We start from the raw sequence: 15,039 nt of genomic DNA on the forward strand, positions 1-15,039 counted from the left end.
ACAGAAGGAGAAAAGAATAGAAAAAAAAATGAATAGGACCTCAGGAAATTGAATGATAACACAAAACAACAACAACAGAAAACATACACAGTTTTGGTGTCCCAGAGGGGAAAGAAAACAGAAAAGGGTCAGAGGGAATATTTGAGGAATATTTGAGGAAATAATGACTGAAAACTTATTAAACCTTATGAAAGACATAAATATCAATATCCAAGGGCAATGCACCCCAAACAGAATACATCTGAGTAGACCTACTCTGAGACATCTGCTATTCAGAATGACAAATATCAGTGATAAAGAGAGGCTTCTGAAAACAGCAAGAGAAAAAAAAATCATATACAAAGGTACCTCAATAAGATTAAATGCTGACCTTTCATCACAAGTAATGGATGTGAGAATAAAGTGTGGAATAATGTATTTAAGGGACTGAAAGAGAAAAACTCGCAGTTGAGAATTCTGTATCTCACAAAAGTTTCCTTCATAAATGAGGGTGGTTTTAAAGTCTTCACAGACAAACAAAGACTGACATTATATGTTACCAAAAGACCAGAATTACAGGAGATACTGCAGGGAGTGCTGCAGACTGAAAGGGAAAAACAAGGCTGAGAGATTTGAAGAAGAGCACAGAAATGAAGAATATTAGGAGGGGTAAATTAAAGGGTAAAAACATACATAACAGTAAGATATGACAATGGAAAGCCAAAGGATAAAATGAATGAAGAAATAATGCTTTTATAGTAATAACATTGAATGTTAATGGATTGAATTCCCCAATTAAATGACACAAACTGAGCAAATAGGTTAAAAAAAAAAATGAACCATCTGTATGCTGTCTGCAAGAGACTCGCCTCAGATGTAAGTGCAAAGATGAAAATGAAAGGTTGGAAAAAAGTATTCCATACAAATAGTAACCAAAAAAGGGTTGAGGTAGTGATACTAATATCAGATTAAATAGATTTTAAATTGAAAGCTATTATAAGGAATTAAGAATGTCATTATAGGGAAGCAGACTTGGCCCAGTGGTTAGGGTACCTGTCTACCACATGGGAGGTCCACGGTTCAAACCCCGGGCCTCCTTGACCCATGTGGAGCTGGCCCATGTGCAGTGCTGATGCATGCAAGGATTGCCCTGCCACACAGTGGTGTCCCTTGTGTAGGGGAGCCCCATGCACAAGGAGTGCACCCCATAAGGAGAGCTGCCCAGCATGAAAGAAAGTGCAGCCTGCCTAAGAATGGTGCCGCTCACACGGAGAGCTGACACAACAAGATGATGCAACAAAAAGAAACACAGATTCCCATGCCGCTGACAACAACAGAAGTGGACAAAGAAGACGACGCAGCAAATAGACACAGAGAACAGATGACTGGGGTGGGGGGGTGGGGGGGAAGGGGAGAAAAATAAATACATAAATAAATCTTAAAAAAAAAAGAATGTTATTATATATTAAAGGATGGGGCAATTCACCAAGAAGGAATAACTATAATAAATATTTATGTATGTAACTTGGGTACTCCATGATATTTGAGGCACATGCTGTCAAAATTGAAGGGAAAAATAGAAGTCTACAATAATAGTTGGAGACTACAGTGCACCACTCTCAGCATTAGATAGAACATCTGGACAGAGGATATATAAGGAAACAGAGACCTTGAATAATATGATAAATAAACTGACCTTGAATAATATGATAAATAAACTAACCTTGAATAATATGATAAATAAACTAGACCTAACAGACATTTATAGAACATCGTACCCCAAAACAGCAATATAAACATTCTTTTCAAGTGTTCATGGATCCTTCTCCAGGATAGGCATTGTGTTGGGTCACAAGATAGGTCTCAATAAATTTAAAAAGACTGAAATTATACAAAACACACTCTAGTCATAATGGAATGAAGCTGGAAATCAATAGCAGATGGAAAAGGGGAATTAAACAGCACACTCTTAAATAATCAGTGAGTCAAAGAAGAAATTGCAAGAGAATTCAGTAAATATCTTGAGATGAGTGAAAATGAGAACGCAACATATCAAAACCTATGAGACACAGGAAAGACTTTGCTGAGAGAGAAATATATGGCCCTTAATGCTTGCACTAAAAAAGAAGAAAGGGCTAAAATCGAAGATATAACTGCATGCCTGGAGGAACTAGAAAAAGAGCAAACTAATCCCAAACTAAGCCAAGGGAAAGAAATAATAAAGAGCAGAGCAGAAATAAATGAAATTGAGAAAAACAACAATAAAATAGAATCCAAAACCAAAAGTTGGTTAAGATCAACAAAATTGAAAAACCCTTAGCTAGACTGAAAAAGGGAAAAAGAGAGAAGATGCAAATAAAATCAGAAACAAGAGGGGAAATATTACCACTGACCCCCACAGAAATAAGAGAGATCATAGGAGGATACTATAAACAACTTTACACCAAAAAAACTAGACAATGTAGACAAAATGAACAAATTCCTAGGGAAAAAAAGGGAACAACCAATACTAACCCAGTAGAAATAGAAGACCTCAATGAACAAAACAAATCACAAGTGGAATAATCGAAACAGTCCACAAAAGCCTCCCAAAAATGAAAAGTCCAAGACCAGATGGCTTCACAGGTGAATTCTACAACCATTCAAAGATGATATAATACCAATCTTGCTCAAGCTTTTCTAAACCATGGAACAGAAGGAATGCTACTTAACTCATCCAGGAAGCCAACATCACCCTAATACCAAAACCAGATAGAAATAGTATGAAAAAAGAAAATTACAGTCCAATATCTCTAATGAATATAAATGAAAATCATCAAAGAATATTTGCATACAAATCCATAAGCACATTAAAATAACTATATACTACGATCAAGTGGGTTTTATCCCAGGTATGAAGGGTGGTGGTTCAACACTAGAAAATCAATTAGTATAGTAAACTCTATTAATAAATTGAGGAAGTCACATGATCCTCTCAATTGATGCAGGAAAGGCATTTGACAAAATATAGCATCCTTTCTGATAAAAACACTTTAAAAGATAGAAATAGAAGGAAGGTTTCTTAACTTGGTAAAGTGCATATTTGAAATACACACAGAAAGCATTGTACTCAAGGATGAAAGGCTGAAAACTTGCCCACTGAGATGAGCAACAAGATAAGAATGCTCACTGTCACCACTGTTATTCCATATGTGCTAGAAGTTCTAGCTAGAGCAATTCAGCTACATAAAGATTTAAAAAGCACCCAAATAGGAAAGGAAGAATAAAACTTTTGCCATTCACTGATGATATGATACTATATCTAGAAAATTCTAAAAAATCCACAACAAAGCTACTAGTACTAATAGACTACTTCAGCAAAGTGGCAAGATACAGGATTAATATGCAAAAATCAGTAGCATTTCTATACACTAGTGATGTGCAATCTAGGGAGGAAATCAGAAAAAAATCCATTTATTATAGTGATTAAAAGAATAAAATATTCAGTAATAAACTTAACCAAGGATATGAGGGACCTATATTCAGAAAATTACAAAACATTGCTAAATGAAACCAAAGAAGACTTAAATAAATGGAAGGATATTCCTTGATCATGGATTTGAAGACTAAGATATCAATTGTACACAAACTGATTTACAGATTCAATGCAATCCTGATACAAATCCCAGCAGTCTTTTTTGCAGAAATGGAAAAGCCAATTATCAAATTTATTTGGAAGGATAAGGGACCCAGAATAGTTCCTTAATCTTAAAAAAAAAGAACGAAGTTGGAGGATTCTCACTTCCTGAATTTAATGCATATTGTATAGCTCCAGTGGTAAAAACAGCATGGTACTAGCATAAATTTAGATTGACCAATGGAACCAAATCAGGAACTCAGAAAAAGACCCTCATATCTATGATTAAGTAATTTTTGACAACCCTGTCAAGACAGTGCACTCAGCTGGGCCAGAACAGTCTGTTCAACAAATGATGCTGGGAGAACTGGATATTCATATCCAAAAGAAAGATTCTCATATTTGTCCTATTAATCACAGTGAATATCCAGTTCTAAGGAGCTACAATATTTTACAGCAATGGCAACAAGATATTATTTCAATACTAAGGGACAAGAATAGAGGGGAATAAGTGGGCATGGGATTTTTCCTTTTGGAGTAATGAAAACATTCTAAAATTGACTGAGGTGATAACAGCACAACTGTGTGATGGAAATGAGAGCCAGTGAGTGTGTACTTTGAATGGATTGTACAAAGCATGGGACTTTATAACATAAGGAATCCAGTAGTGGATTGTTCACTGTGATTAAAAGGATATGAGAATGTTTTCTCATGAATGATAAAAATATATAATACTAATGTAGAATATTAATATTTGGGTGGGTTGGGAGAAAATAAGCCAAATGTAAGATATGGGCTATGGTTAGTAGTAATAGTTTGACAATGCTTTTCCATAGTTTATAACAAATGTTTCACAACAATGCAAGGTGTTAGTGGTGGGGAGATGTATGGGTGCCTTATATGATGATTTGCATGTTTGTTTTGTAAATATACAAATTTTACTCTACATTAATTGCTTATGTATATTCATGTATGAATGAAATACTTCAATATATAGTATTATTTAACAAAATGAACATGAGTTTCTTAGAAAATAAGTAAAGCATAAAACTAAAATTGAATTCACCATTTTGTAAATCCAGTATAATTCAGGAAAGATTCATTGAGGTCATCATTTGAAATGATACTGGAAAACAGAATATTTACATCTTACCAAATATCCTACAGATCACCTGCTAGTTAAAATGAAAATAAACAGAAAATATAGCACAAAAATAGAAAGGGACCTTTAGAACGGTGAAGTATGACACATACCGCTTTAATCAAATGATCAAATCTGGCATCAATTATAGTGAAATAACCTGGCTCTGCATCCTTAATGGCTTACAATATGTGGTACAGTATCACCTATGAATTATTTTTGGCAAAAATTGCAATCCCAATACATGAAACCTTCAGATTAACCTTTCAATTTATTAGAAATACAGGGCTAGAGAACCAAGTTCATGCCATGGGGAAACAGTGAGACCAGTACAAAATGGGGAACTAATGAAAAACAACTGCAAGGCCTCTTTACAAGTCAATATCATTTTTAAAAAAATAAGAAAAACTGTGGAGTGTTCTGTATTACATAAAGCAAAAGAGGAAATTTGAATATGGAATCTATTAATATTTAGATAACAGAGAATTATTTTTTGGTGAATAAGAAAGTTCTTTTTGGAATATACACACTGAAGTATTTAGGATGAAGCATTCTGATATCTGAAACTTACTTCAAATGATTCAGCATGGGCAGAGGGATAAACAGAAAGTTAAAGTGGATATGGCCATATGTTAACAATTGCTAAAGTTAGGAGGATATACTTTATAGAGTCAAAATGGTGTGGTTTCAAGGCCTAGTTCCATCTCTGTTTAGTTTTTTGAGAATTTGTGGATTTTTTTCAAAGCTCTTTAAGGCTTCCATTTTCTCATCTGTACAATGAAGTTTATAATGGTATCCGTTTCATAGGATTGCTCTAAGAATGAGATGAGCAAATGCAATACAGGTTTGTTATTTACTGGTCAAGATGTTGGAGGAATTTCCCCATTAGCAATGAAGAAATAACTAACCCACGCATGTTGCTATTCATTAAAACATATTTTGAATGTTCAATTACTAGTACAAACCAGAACATTTGGCAATTCTTGATATTCCAAAATTATGGAGACAATGACTATTTCTTGATTCTCTATTATTTGCCAGAAACTGGGCACTAGGGATATAGCCATGAAAACAAAGGAAAAAAAAATCAGGCAATGTCCTTGCCTTCAAAGAGTTGATATTTTAGTAGGGGAAGACAGTAAACAAATAAATCAATATATTACCCCTTAGTGGGTGTCATGCATTATAATGAAAAATAAAGCAAATGAGGGGGCTTGAGAGAGTAGTCAGGGAATGTCACTCAGATTAGGTAACTTTTGTGTTGAGCTTTATCTATAATTATAATATAAATATAAATGGATAAGTAAAATGAGGAATTTCAAAGTTTGGTGACATAGGAATACTGAATTAAGTAAGAAAAACTAGTAAGACTTCCTAATACTAAGTCTGTTGTTTTGTGTTCTAATTTCTTACAAGGACTAGTAGGTTAGCTGTGGAACACAGAACCTGGAAATGAGAGAGCATATGGTCAATGTCTCAACAATTTTGTCTGCCTTTTCCTTTCTATTTTTACTGTCCTCACACCATCATAGCAGAAATAAATGCCTTTCTGTTTTTCTTGCCATTCATGTGTTACATCCCTCTTGAATACTATTATTTTAATCTCTTGCTTATAACTAACCTTTTATATGAAAGATAATTGGGGTTATATTTTAATTGACCATGAGAACAATATTTTGAGGTCCATAAAACCAACACCCCCATTTCACAGATGATGAAATGGAGGTTCAGGTAGGTTAGATCACTAGGCTAAGTTCTCAGAGATACCAAGAGACAGAGCTGAAATCCAAACCCCTGCTTGCCAGTTCCTGAATCAGTAATCTTCCTACTATTATACTATTAAGGAAATTCTACCTCAATTCAATATGGCCTACTTTCTTATTTTTCCAGAAAGGGCTGACTTAATTCCTGCCTCCTGCTTTTCTTCAGAGATACTCCTTGCTTGGAGGGTCTTTCCACCATTAGCTAAATTACCTAGTTGTAGCCTTACCTTTCCTGACCACACTGCCCTCAAGCGTCTCTTTCTCTGACCAATCTCTCTTGATGTTTCCCAATGAGAATAGGCTTTAAGCACTTCTTCAAATCCTCTTTTGAATCTTACGCTTCATATATGGCTGTGATGGAGTTGAATATTCTTTTCTAGAATTTTCAATCTCTTATTTCATAATGTTGGTTTTAACTCTGGTTTTAAAACATTGGCTAACACTCATATTCTGAGTTTATAACCTAGTAAAGCTCTTTCCAAACCCTATGACAATTCCCTCACAAATTTTAAGCCACAGCAATATTAATAATAGTCTGTATAGCTGATTTGGTAAAGAGACATAAAAATGTATATTTATTGTTATTTTGGTTATATCATTTACATTCATTTACAATGCAAAATCCAACTCTTTATACCCAAGGCTCTACATTTACTTTAAAAATTGCACATTTATGTGAGCTCTAATTGTACCTTAAAATGCTTACTTCTCAGTGTAAGAACTAGCTGTACTCTTACTCATTTTCCCACAGAATGAGAATTCCACTTAATTTGCATTAGCAGTCAGTAGAAAGTTAAAAGCTAATGACTTGAGTTACCAAATTAAGTGCAAATTGTTAATGGCAATTTGAAAGGGCAGTGTAGCAACTTACCAGTGGGATCCAGAAAGTTAACTGGATAGAGTACCTGGATGTGGCCCTGTAGTGTCTAACCTATTCTTGGATAGGGTAAATATTCTCCTTAATGGTAATCTAATATGACAGTGTCTTATCTCAGATTATGTGTAGGAAGAAGTGAAAACATTTGGTGCCTGTGGTGCTTTATGAACCCCAGAAAAGCATGTTCTTAAGTTTAATCCATTCCTGTGGGTGTGAACCCATTGAAGTAGGACTTTTTTTTTCTTTTTTCTTTTCTTCCTTTTTTTCCTTCTTTTCTAAGTAGGACTTTTGATGGGGATACTTCAGTTAAGATGTAACTCCCGACATTTAGGATGGATCTTAATCCTATTACTGGAGTCCTTTATAAATGGAATAGATAGAGAGAGAGAGACATAAAGTCATGGAAGTAAGAAGCTGAAATGAGTGAAACCCAGAAGAGAAGGGAGAGACCAGCAGATGCCATATACCTTGCCATATGGCAGAAGAGCTAAGGACCATCAGCAGCTGGTTTTTGGGAAGTAAGCATTGCCTTAATGATGTCTTCATTTGGACATTTTCCTGGCCTCAAACTGTATGCTAATAAATGACCAGTGTTTAAGCCAACCCATTTCAATGGTATCTGCCTTGAGAGCATATGAAACTAACAGTGCCCTTGGTCACATTGGCTTCAGTAGGCTGAGTAAGAGTCCAAGGTGAATCCAGAAACACTATGTGCTCAAAGAAACGGTGTGGGAACTATCTCTGGAACATGAGCTGAGAGTGTACTCAGAGGAAACTTGTAATGACTTCACCAATTTCATGAAGATCATAAGGCAAGAATCTTGATTAGGAGAGGTGGGTGCCTTCCCATTACTTCCATTCATCTTGTTGATTCATGCCACTCTTCATTCTGCTTCATTTCCCACCCACTCTACCCTTGCTCTCCCTCTGAATCACTTTTCCTTGGTCATTGTACTGCTACACTGTGAACATTTCCACCAGGAAAGTTAGAAGTCACCCAGCTAGGCACTGGCAAGAGACTCCATGGGGAAGACCTTCATTTCCAGAAGAAAACCATCCAGCAGGGTGACCCTCATTATCTAGCTCAAAATTTGGTGATAGATTAACATCCCAGATATAATGGTCAGTGTCACTGGACACTGGATATATTTCCTAACATGCAAATTCCATGACTTTTAGGAACATGTTCCCATGCCTGAACCCATTTCAAGCTGTGTTGGGGGGAAGAGGGGAAGTACAGAGCCCTGACACAAGCCTGTGGTCAATTGTCATGTTACTTTGAATTGAGTTCTCAGCACATGGCTACAGACAGACCTGAGAGTCATTTCGATGTGAAAAGATGACTTACCAAATCCTATAAATAGCATGTCCTTCTTCCCCTTCCAGTTTGCTAGGATCTTTCCTTTGACACCTTCCCTAGTCCTTCCCAGTGGTATCCTTCCATTTTAGGGAAAAAAGAACAGAGAAAGGAAACTGCTTTATATATCCACCTAGGTCCACTGTGTCCAGCAGTCAATGGCCAAGGATACCACACAAATGTGCAGAATCATGCAACACTCACAGAGCTGTCTGCTCCCTCTCTGGGCTTGAGAGAGGGAGGGTATGTCACTAATGAACACATTTCATTTGGGGTAGACAAAGAAACAAATCTCACAGTAGACTCCCTGACTGTTCCCTGCATACACATACACAGATCCAATGGCTCTAGAGCATGTTCATGGTAGAAGAATTACAAGTGGTGAAGTGCTTGCCATTTCATTAAGGCTAAGAAATTGAAAGCAGGGCCCATCTTTCCCACCTTCATCATGAAGTCAAAGCAGTCTTGGGTGAAGTTGTCATCTCTTCTCACAATAGACAAAGATTACTTCCTACCCTTCTGAACTCAGCACTGAGCTACCCCCAGACATCCACATCTCACATTGTAGATAAATGTAGCTTCATGTCTCTCATCCTTCCTGAAGGGCAATTTCTGGTTCTATTAGGCTTATGTATCCCCATCCATCCCATCCTCCTAAAGAAAGTGGGGAAGGGTAGGGAGAAACTGCTTGAGGTAGGGACTAGGGCTGGGATTTTAAGGAATTTTCTTTCCTTCACAGGTTCTGAGAGATTTTAAAGGGTGTTTTTGAATTTTTTTAAATGAAAAATTGAGAAAAAAGTACTTAGATGAAAAAGATATCTGAGAACACGCAAATGAAGGATGGCTCGATAGCAGTGGGTGCAATGTCAGTGTTAACTTCCCTCCATGAACAGGGTCTTCTTTTGGAGACCAAAACAGGTACTTATGAGGTGCTAAAGCTACCCCTTTAGTTTATGCTCAAGCTATTGGAATACCCTAAACCTCCACCCAGATGTGGTAAAGACAGGACATGACATTCTTTTATTTGAACAAATAAATTTATTTTTAAACAAATTCTTTCAGGTAAGAACATAAAATATGCTATCTAAAGGAGGATTATTTATGACTGAGTAGGGGAGACACATACCATAAAGCAGAGCAGGGAGAAGCAGCAATGGCAGCCTGGGAACTTTGGCACCCTTGACACCTACTGGTGGGCCCGGATGGGAGATGCTGGCTCACTGGAAAAATGGAAGGATGACGGCTTGGAAACAGTTGGTGGGAGACTAACACTGGGCTAGTTGGTTTCATGGCAACTAGGTGACTATTCCCATTTCTCCATGGTCAAAGCCACTGTAGCATTGGGATAACCCTTTCTGGTGTTTGCTTTTTAAGGACTCTGTGCCTTCAGGGGCAACAGGCTCTCTGTTGATCCCCAATCCTGGACAGGGTGGCTTATCCCTATGGTGAGGGAGGGCCTTAACCCCACACCCCCTTCTATGTCTCCTGAATACAGACTTTCATGGTCCTCTTTTTCTATATTTAGGCTTTACTTTGTGCCCTGGACCCTCTAAGGGGACTGGGCCTTAGGTGCTCTTTGATTCTGTTGGACCAGGTTACTCCCTCTGTCCTCATCTTGGATGTAGGGACCCTGGGACATGGCATATCTCTTCTGTGCACAGTCGGGACCTACCTTGGCTTGAAGTCCTTGGAAGTCAAACTGTCTGAGTTAGGGGACCTCTCAGCATCACAGCCAGGGGCATGGCTGTTTGACTTTCCCTCCAGCTGGAGCTTTAACTCTCTATCAGGTTACTCTTTCAGATTTGTTTTCCCTTTTTTCTTCTTCCTCATTTTCTTTTAAATGTTACATTAAAAAAATGAGGTCCCCATGTACCCCTCCACCCCCCTCACCCCACCCCTCCCACATCAACAATCTCTTCCATCATTGTGGCGCATTCACTGCAACTGGTGAATACATTTTGGAGCACCTCTGCACCACATGGACAGCAGTCTACATTGTAGTCTACACTCTTCCCCAGTCCACCCAGTGGGCCATGGCAGGACATACAATATCCAGCATCTGTCCCTGCAGCACCATCCAGGACAACTCCAAATCCTGAAAATGCCCCCATGTCATCTATATCTTGTTCCACCAACATGCTTGACTTTGTGGGGCATTCCTTATTGACTAGATTCCCTAGATTGAGCAATTCTTCATGGATAAATGGGGAACTTCCAAGCTCACTGGCCCTCAGGGAGTCTCTTGATTTGAGTCTGAGAACAATGGGCTCCACAGCCTTGATGGTTTCCTCATATAACTGCTCTGGCTGTTTGTCAGTGCTCAGGAAGGGAGGGGACCCTGGGGTGTCCTGATTAATATCAGGTAATTCTGAAACTATCTCAGAGGTGAGTTCACCGCCCTCCCTCAGTTGTCTTGGAAATAACCCTTCATCATCATCTTTCTTCAACCATGTCAGGATATCTGCTGTTCTCATGACTCTAAGTCCAGAAGCTCCTGAAGAACAAAATGAAAACTAAAGAAATTTCTGTATGCCACACAAAAAGATTCAGGATATCCCCTGGATAAGGCCTGTGAAAAATGAAAAGGAAGATATCCTTTATGGAGAATATTGTGAGGAGGTAGAAAGGGCAAGCTTTTGCCAGATAAACGCCTCCAGGAGAAGGCTGAAATGAGGAGGCCTGAGTCCTCCAGGCCTACAAGTTTGGAACAGAAGACACCAACCCGAAGGAACACTGTGGAGATGAAACTGGGCCACTCTGGCCCAGTGTTCAATAGAAAGGGAGGCAAGTCAGATGGAGTCAGCATTAAGAGGCTTATATGGTGGTGGAGTGGAAGGGCAGGTGGTAGAGCATGGCAGGCGAGTGATTCAGTGGGATTCATGGGGTGTCTGAATTGAGGGAGAGAGTGATAGCCTGAGAGCATGGGGTCAGATGAGGACATCCTTCTCTTGATTCTGCCTTGACCCTGAAAGAATGATGGTCTGGGACCCAGTTCTCTCCTCTCTTAAACGAACTACAGACCTTCATTATTCATAAATAATTTGACTTTCTACCTCGAAATCATGGAACTCTGTACTCCTTTCTTTTAGAGGATCAAAACATTTTCTATCATTTCTCCTTTAGAAATCACAAATAAGAAGGTTTTTCCTTTGGTATGAATGATTCTTTATTGATAGTTCTGGCAGTAGTCCTGTGCTATGATTCAATGTAATCTCTGACTTTGAGGTGTGTGTTTTCGCTCAGGTAGGATTCTACTCCCTGAGGCCAGAGCTCAGTGTTTAGCATTTGTTCAGAAACTTTCAGAAACTCAGTCCTGCTCTTCAGATCAACCCTAAGACAGGGGCTTCACCCAGAAACACCCATTTGGGAAGGGGAATGATGAGTATTTTTTTTTGTTTGACTTTGTCCCCTCAACATTCCCTATACTCTCTTAATATTAGCCTCAGAGACAGTGAGTCACATTGCTTGAAATTTACCCTTTAGTTCTCTGCCATCCCCAAGAGATTAGTCTGTGAATGTAGATATAATCCTTCTGCCTGCTCACTCCATTTTCCTAAAGAAATATTTCTCATCTTTCCTGACAGGGCCTGTTTCAGGAGTCTGTGCAAACATAACTGATTTAGTGTAGTAGGAAGAATAGGAAAAGCAATGGCCCCTCTATGCTGGGGGTAGATTTGGAATTCCTTTGCCTGATTTTTGTCTCTTTCTTCCTCAGATGGATTCATCTGGAGGAAGCACAGAAAAAGTAGAAAGAGCAATAACCCACACAGTAAGAATAAAATCCACACAATGGTCCACGTAGATGTACTTGTGCTCATCCATATGGTACCGTGGCGTCTTGGGAAGTAGAGATCTGTCTCCATCTTCCCCAGTGCACACCTGCCTCAGGCAGCACTGAGTACTGAGCACTGAGCCTGCACTGCCTGGAGATATAGTCCCACATCACAGAGCCACAGAGCACTCATGGGGCCCTGGGGTCCCCCTTCCTTCTGCCCCTCCCCCACTTTAAAGACCCCATAGCACAGCCTGGGCTTTGCTATTGTCCAACTCCATAGTTATAGAATATTATATTTATACCTCAGTACAATGTCTATTTATTCCAAATATCATCAGATATGAACTGGGTCCAGTTTTATACTTTGGCATTTTCAGCTTTGACATCACCAAATCCACAGCCTTGAAAGTTTGAAGTTTTCTCAGGATTTTTTTTTTAATTCCCAAGGCTTTATATTTTCAAGCTCTCCTTTGTCCTCAACACCAGCTTTCTTTTTTAAGTTGGTTTTGCCTTTCATCAGCCTGAATATAAAACTCATTCCCTCCCCTCCCCCTTAAACCTTACCCCCAAATAACCCACATTTTACCAAAAAAAAAAGCAAGGATGAACAATATTGTCTACCTTAAAGGTGGGAGAGAGCTTATAGCACACCCCATGGCAAATAATTTACTGAACCGCCACAGTAATTTTTTATGGTAACACATTATATAACACAAAATTTCCTTATTTTAACAATTTTTATGTGGTATTATTTGCATTCACAGTGTTTTGCTTCCATCACTACCATTACTGAACCTTTTTCTTGACCACAAACAGAAACTCTCTGTACCTATTAAGCAATTACTGTCCTTTACATTCCCTCCACCCCACCCCTAGACCCTAGCAACCTCTGATCTACTTTCTGTCTCTATTAAATTGGTTATTCAGATATTTTATATGTGACACTTTTGGACTACTCCATGTCTATGATTTTTGAGATCTACCCTCTTGGCCCATGCATGCAATGTACCACCTTGCTTGTATCCCCAACATAATTTTACCTATAATTATAAAGAGTAAATCTGTTCTCTCAAGTATGTGCTTCAGTTCATACATGTAAACCCATCTTGATTTGGAGGCCTGCTCCTTAACAACTCCTAGAGATCTTCAAAGCAATATATTTTCTCTTTGAATTACGTTTCCGATTACTTGTCCTGTGAAATGCTTTTCTGATTTTTACCTTCTTCCTAAGTTTTCACCAAAATTTCTATTGGCCTCTCAGTTATTCTTAAAAATATCAGAATATATATCAGATTTATGCTCCATGGTTAGCAGACATAAAGTAGAGTTGTAATTCTTACAGCTTTATTACCAACATATGTTCAAGGCTATTGAAGGATTCTCTAAGAATATATATGTTTTGTCCGCTATTTTCTTCATTTCCTTTTCAGTCCACACTAGGAAAGTTGTTAACATCCATATTTCTACGAACTTTGTACTCAATGTAACCTCAGCGTTTTCTGTTATGCTCCTCAAATTCCTTCCATCCTCTGACCATTTTCCAATTCCAAAACCACTTTCACATTTTTAGGTATTTTTACAGCCTCAACCCACTTTCACATTCCAATGTCTGTATCAGGTTCCTTTTGCTCCTGAATCAGATTACTGCAAATTTACTGGCTTAAAACAACAGAAATGTATTATAGTATAGTTCTGGAGACCAGATATCTGAAGTGGGTTTTTCTGGATAAAATCAAGAAGTCAGGAGGGCTGCATTGTTTTCTGGAGGCTCTAGAGGACAATCTACCTTCTTGCTTGCTGGAAAAGCTTCTAGAGGTCAGCCTTATTTCTTGTCTCTTAGTAATCCCCTCCCTCTGTCCTCAAAGTCTGGTATGGCCATCAAGTCACACAATACCCACTCTCCTGTCTCCCTTTTTCATTTTTAAGGATCCTTGTGATTATATTGGGATCCCTCATCATCCATGATAATCTTCCTATCTCAAGGTCACCTGATGAGCAACCTTTATTCAATCTTCCACCTAAATATGCTGTATTAGTCTGCCAAGGGAGTGCCAATGCAAAGTTCCAGAAATCTGTTGACTTTTTATAAAGGGTATTTATTTGGGGCAAAAGCTTACAGTTCCAAGGCTGTGAAAAGTCCAACTCGAGGCACCATAAAAGGTGCTTTCTCACCAAAGTCAGCTGCCATATAAAATATTCATTCGTTCCAGAAGTTAGGATGTGAACATCTTTGAGGGGGCCATCATTCTGTCATATGACCACTATTATTATAGAGGAAACATACTAGCAAAGGAGCGTGAATCACAAATAGACTCTAGTTTATGAAAACTTTGTCCTGCATAAATTCATGTTCTTGAACCTAAATATCTTTACTTCCAAAAAGCAGGGAAATGACCTCAATATTGTAAATTATGGTAAATAAAATCTTTCTTATACAAAAAGCATATGGGAGAAAAATCTGATAGTAAGATCATGGTCAAATAGATCATTTCAAATTTGGAGTTGGCATAGTTTGTTTAGGAAGTCCCTTT

This window comes from Dasypus novemcinctus, chromosome 2, assembly GCF_030445035.2.
Source record: "Dasypus novemcinctus isolate mDasNov1 chromosome 2, mDasNov1.1.hap2, whole genome shotgun sequence".
Classification (NCBI taxonomy): domain Eukaryota; kingdom Metazoa; phylum Chordata; class Mammalia; order Cingulata; family Dasypodidae; genus Dasypus; species Dasypus novemcinctus.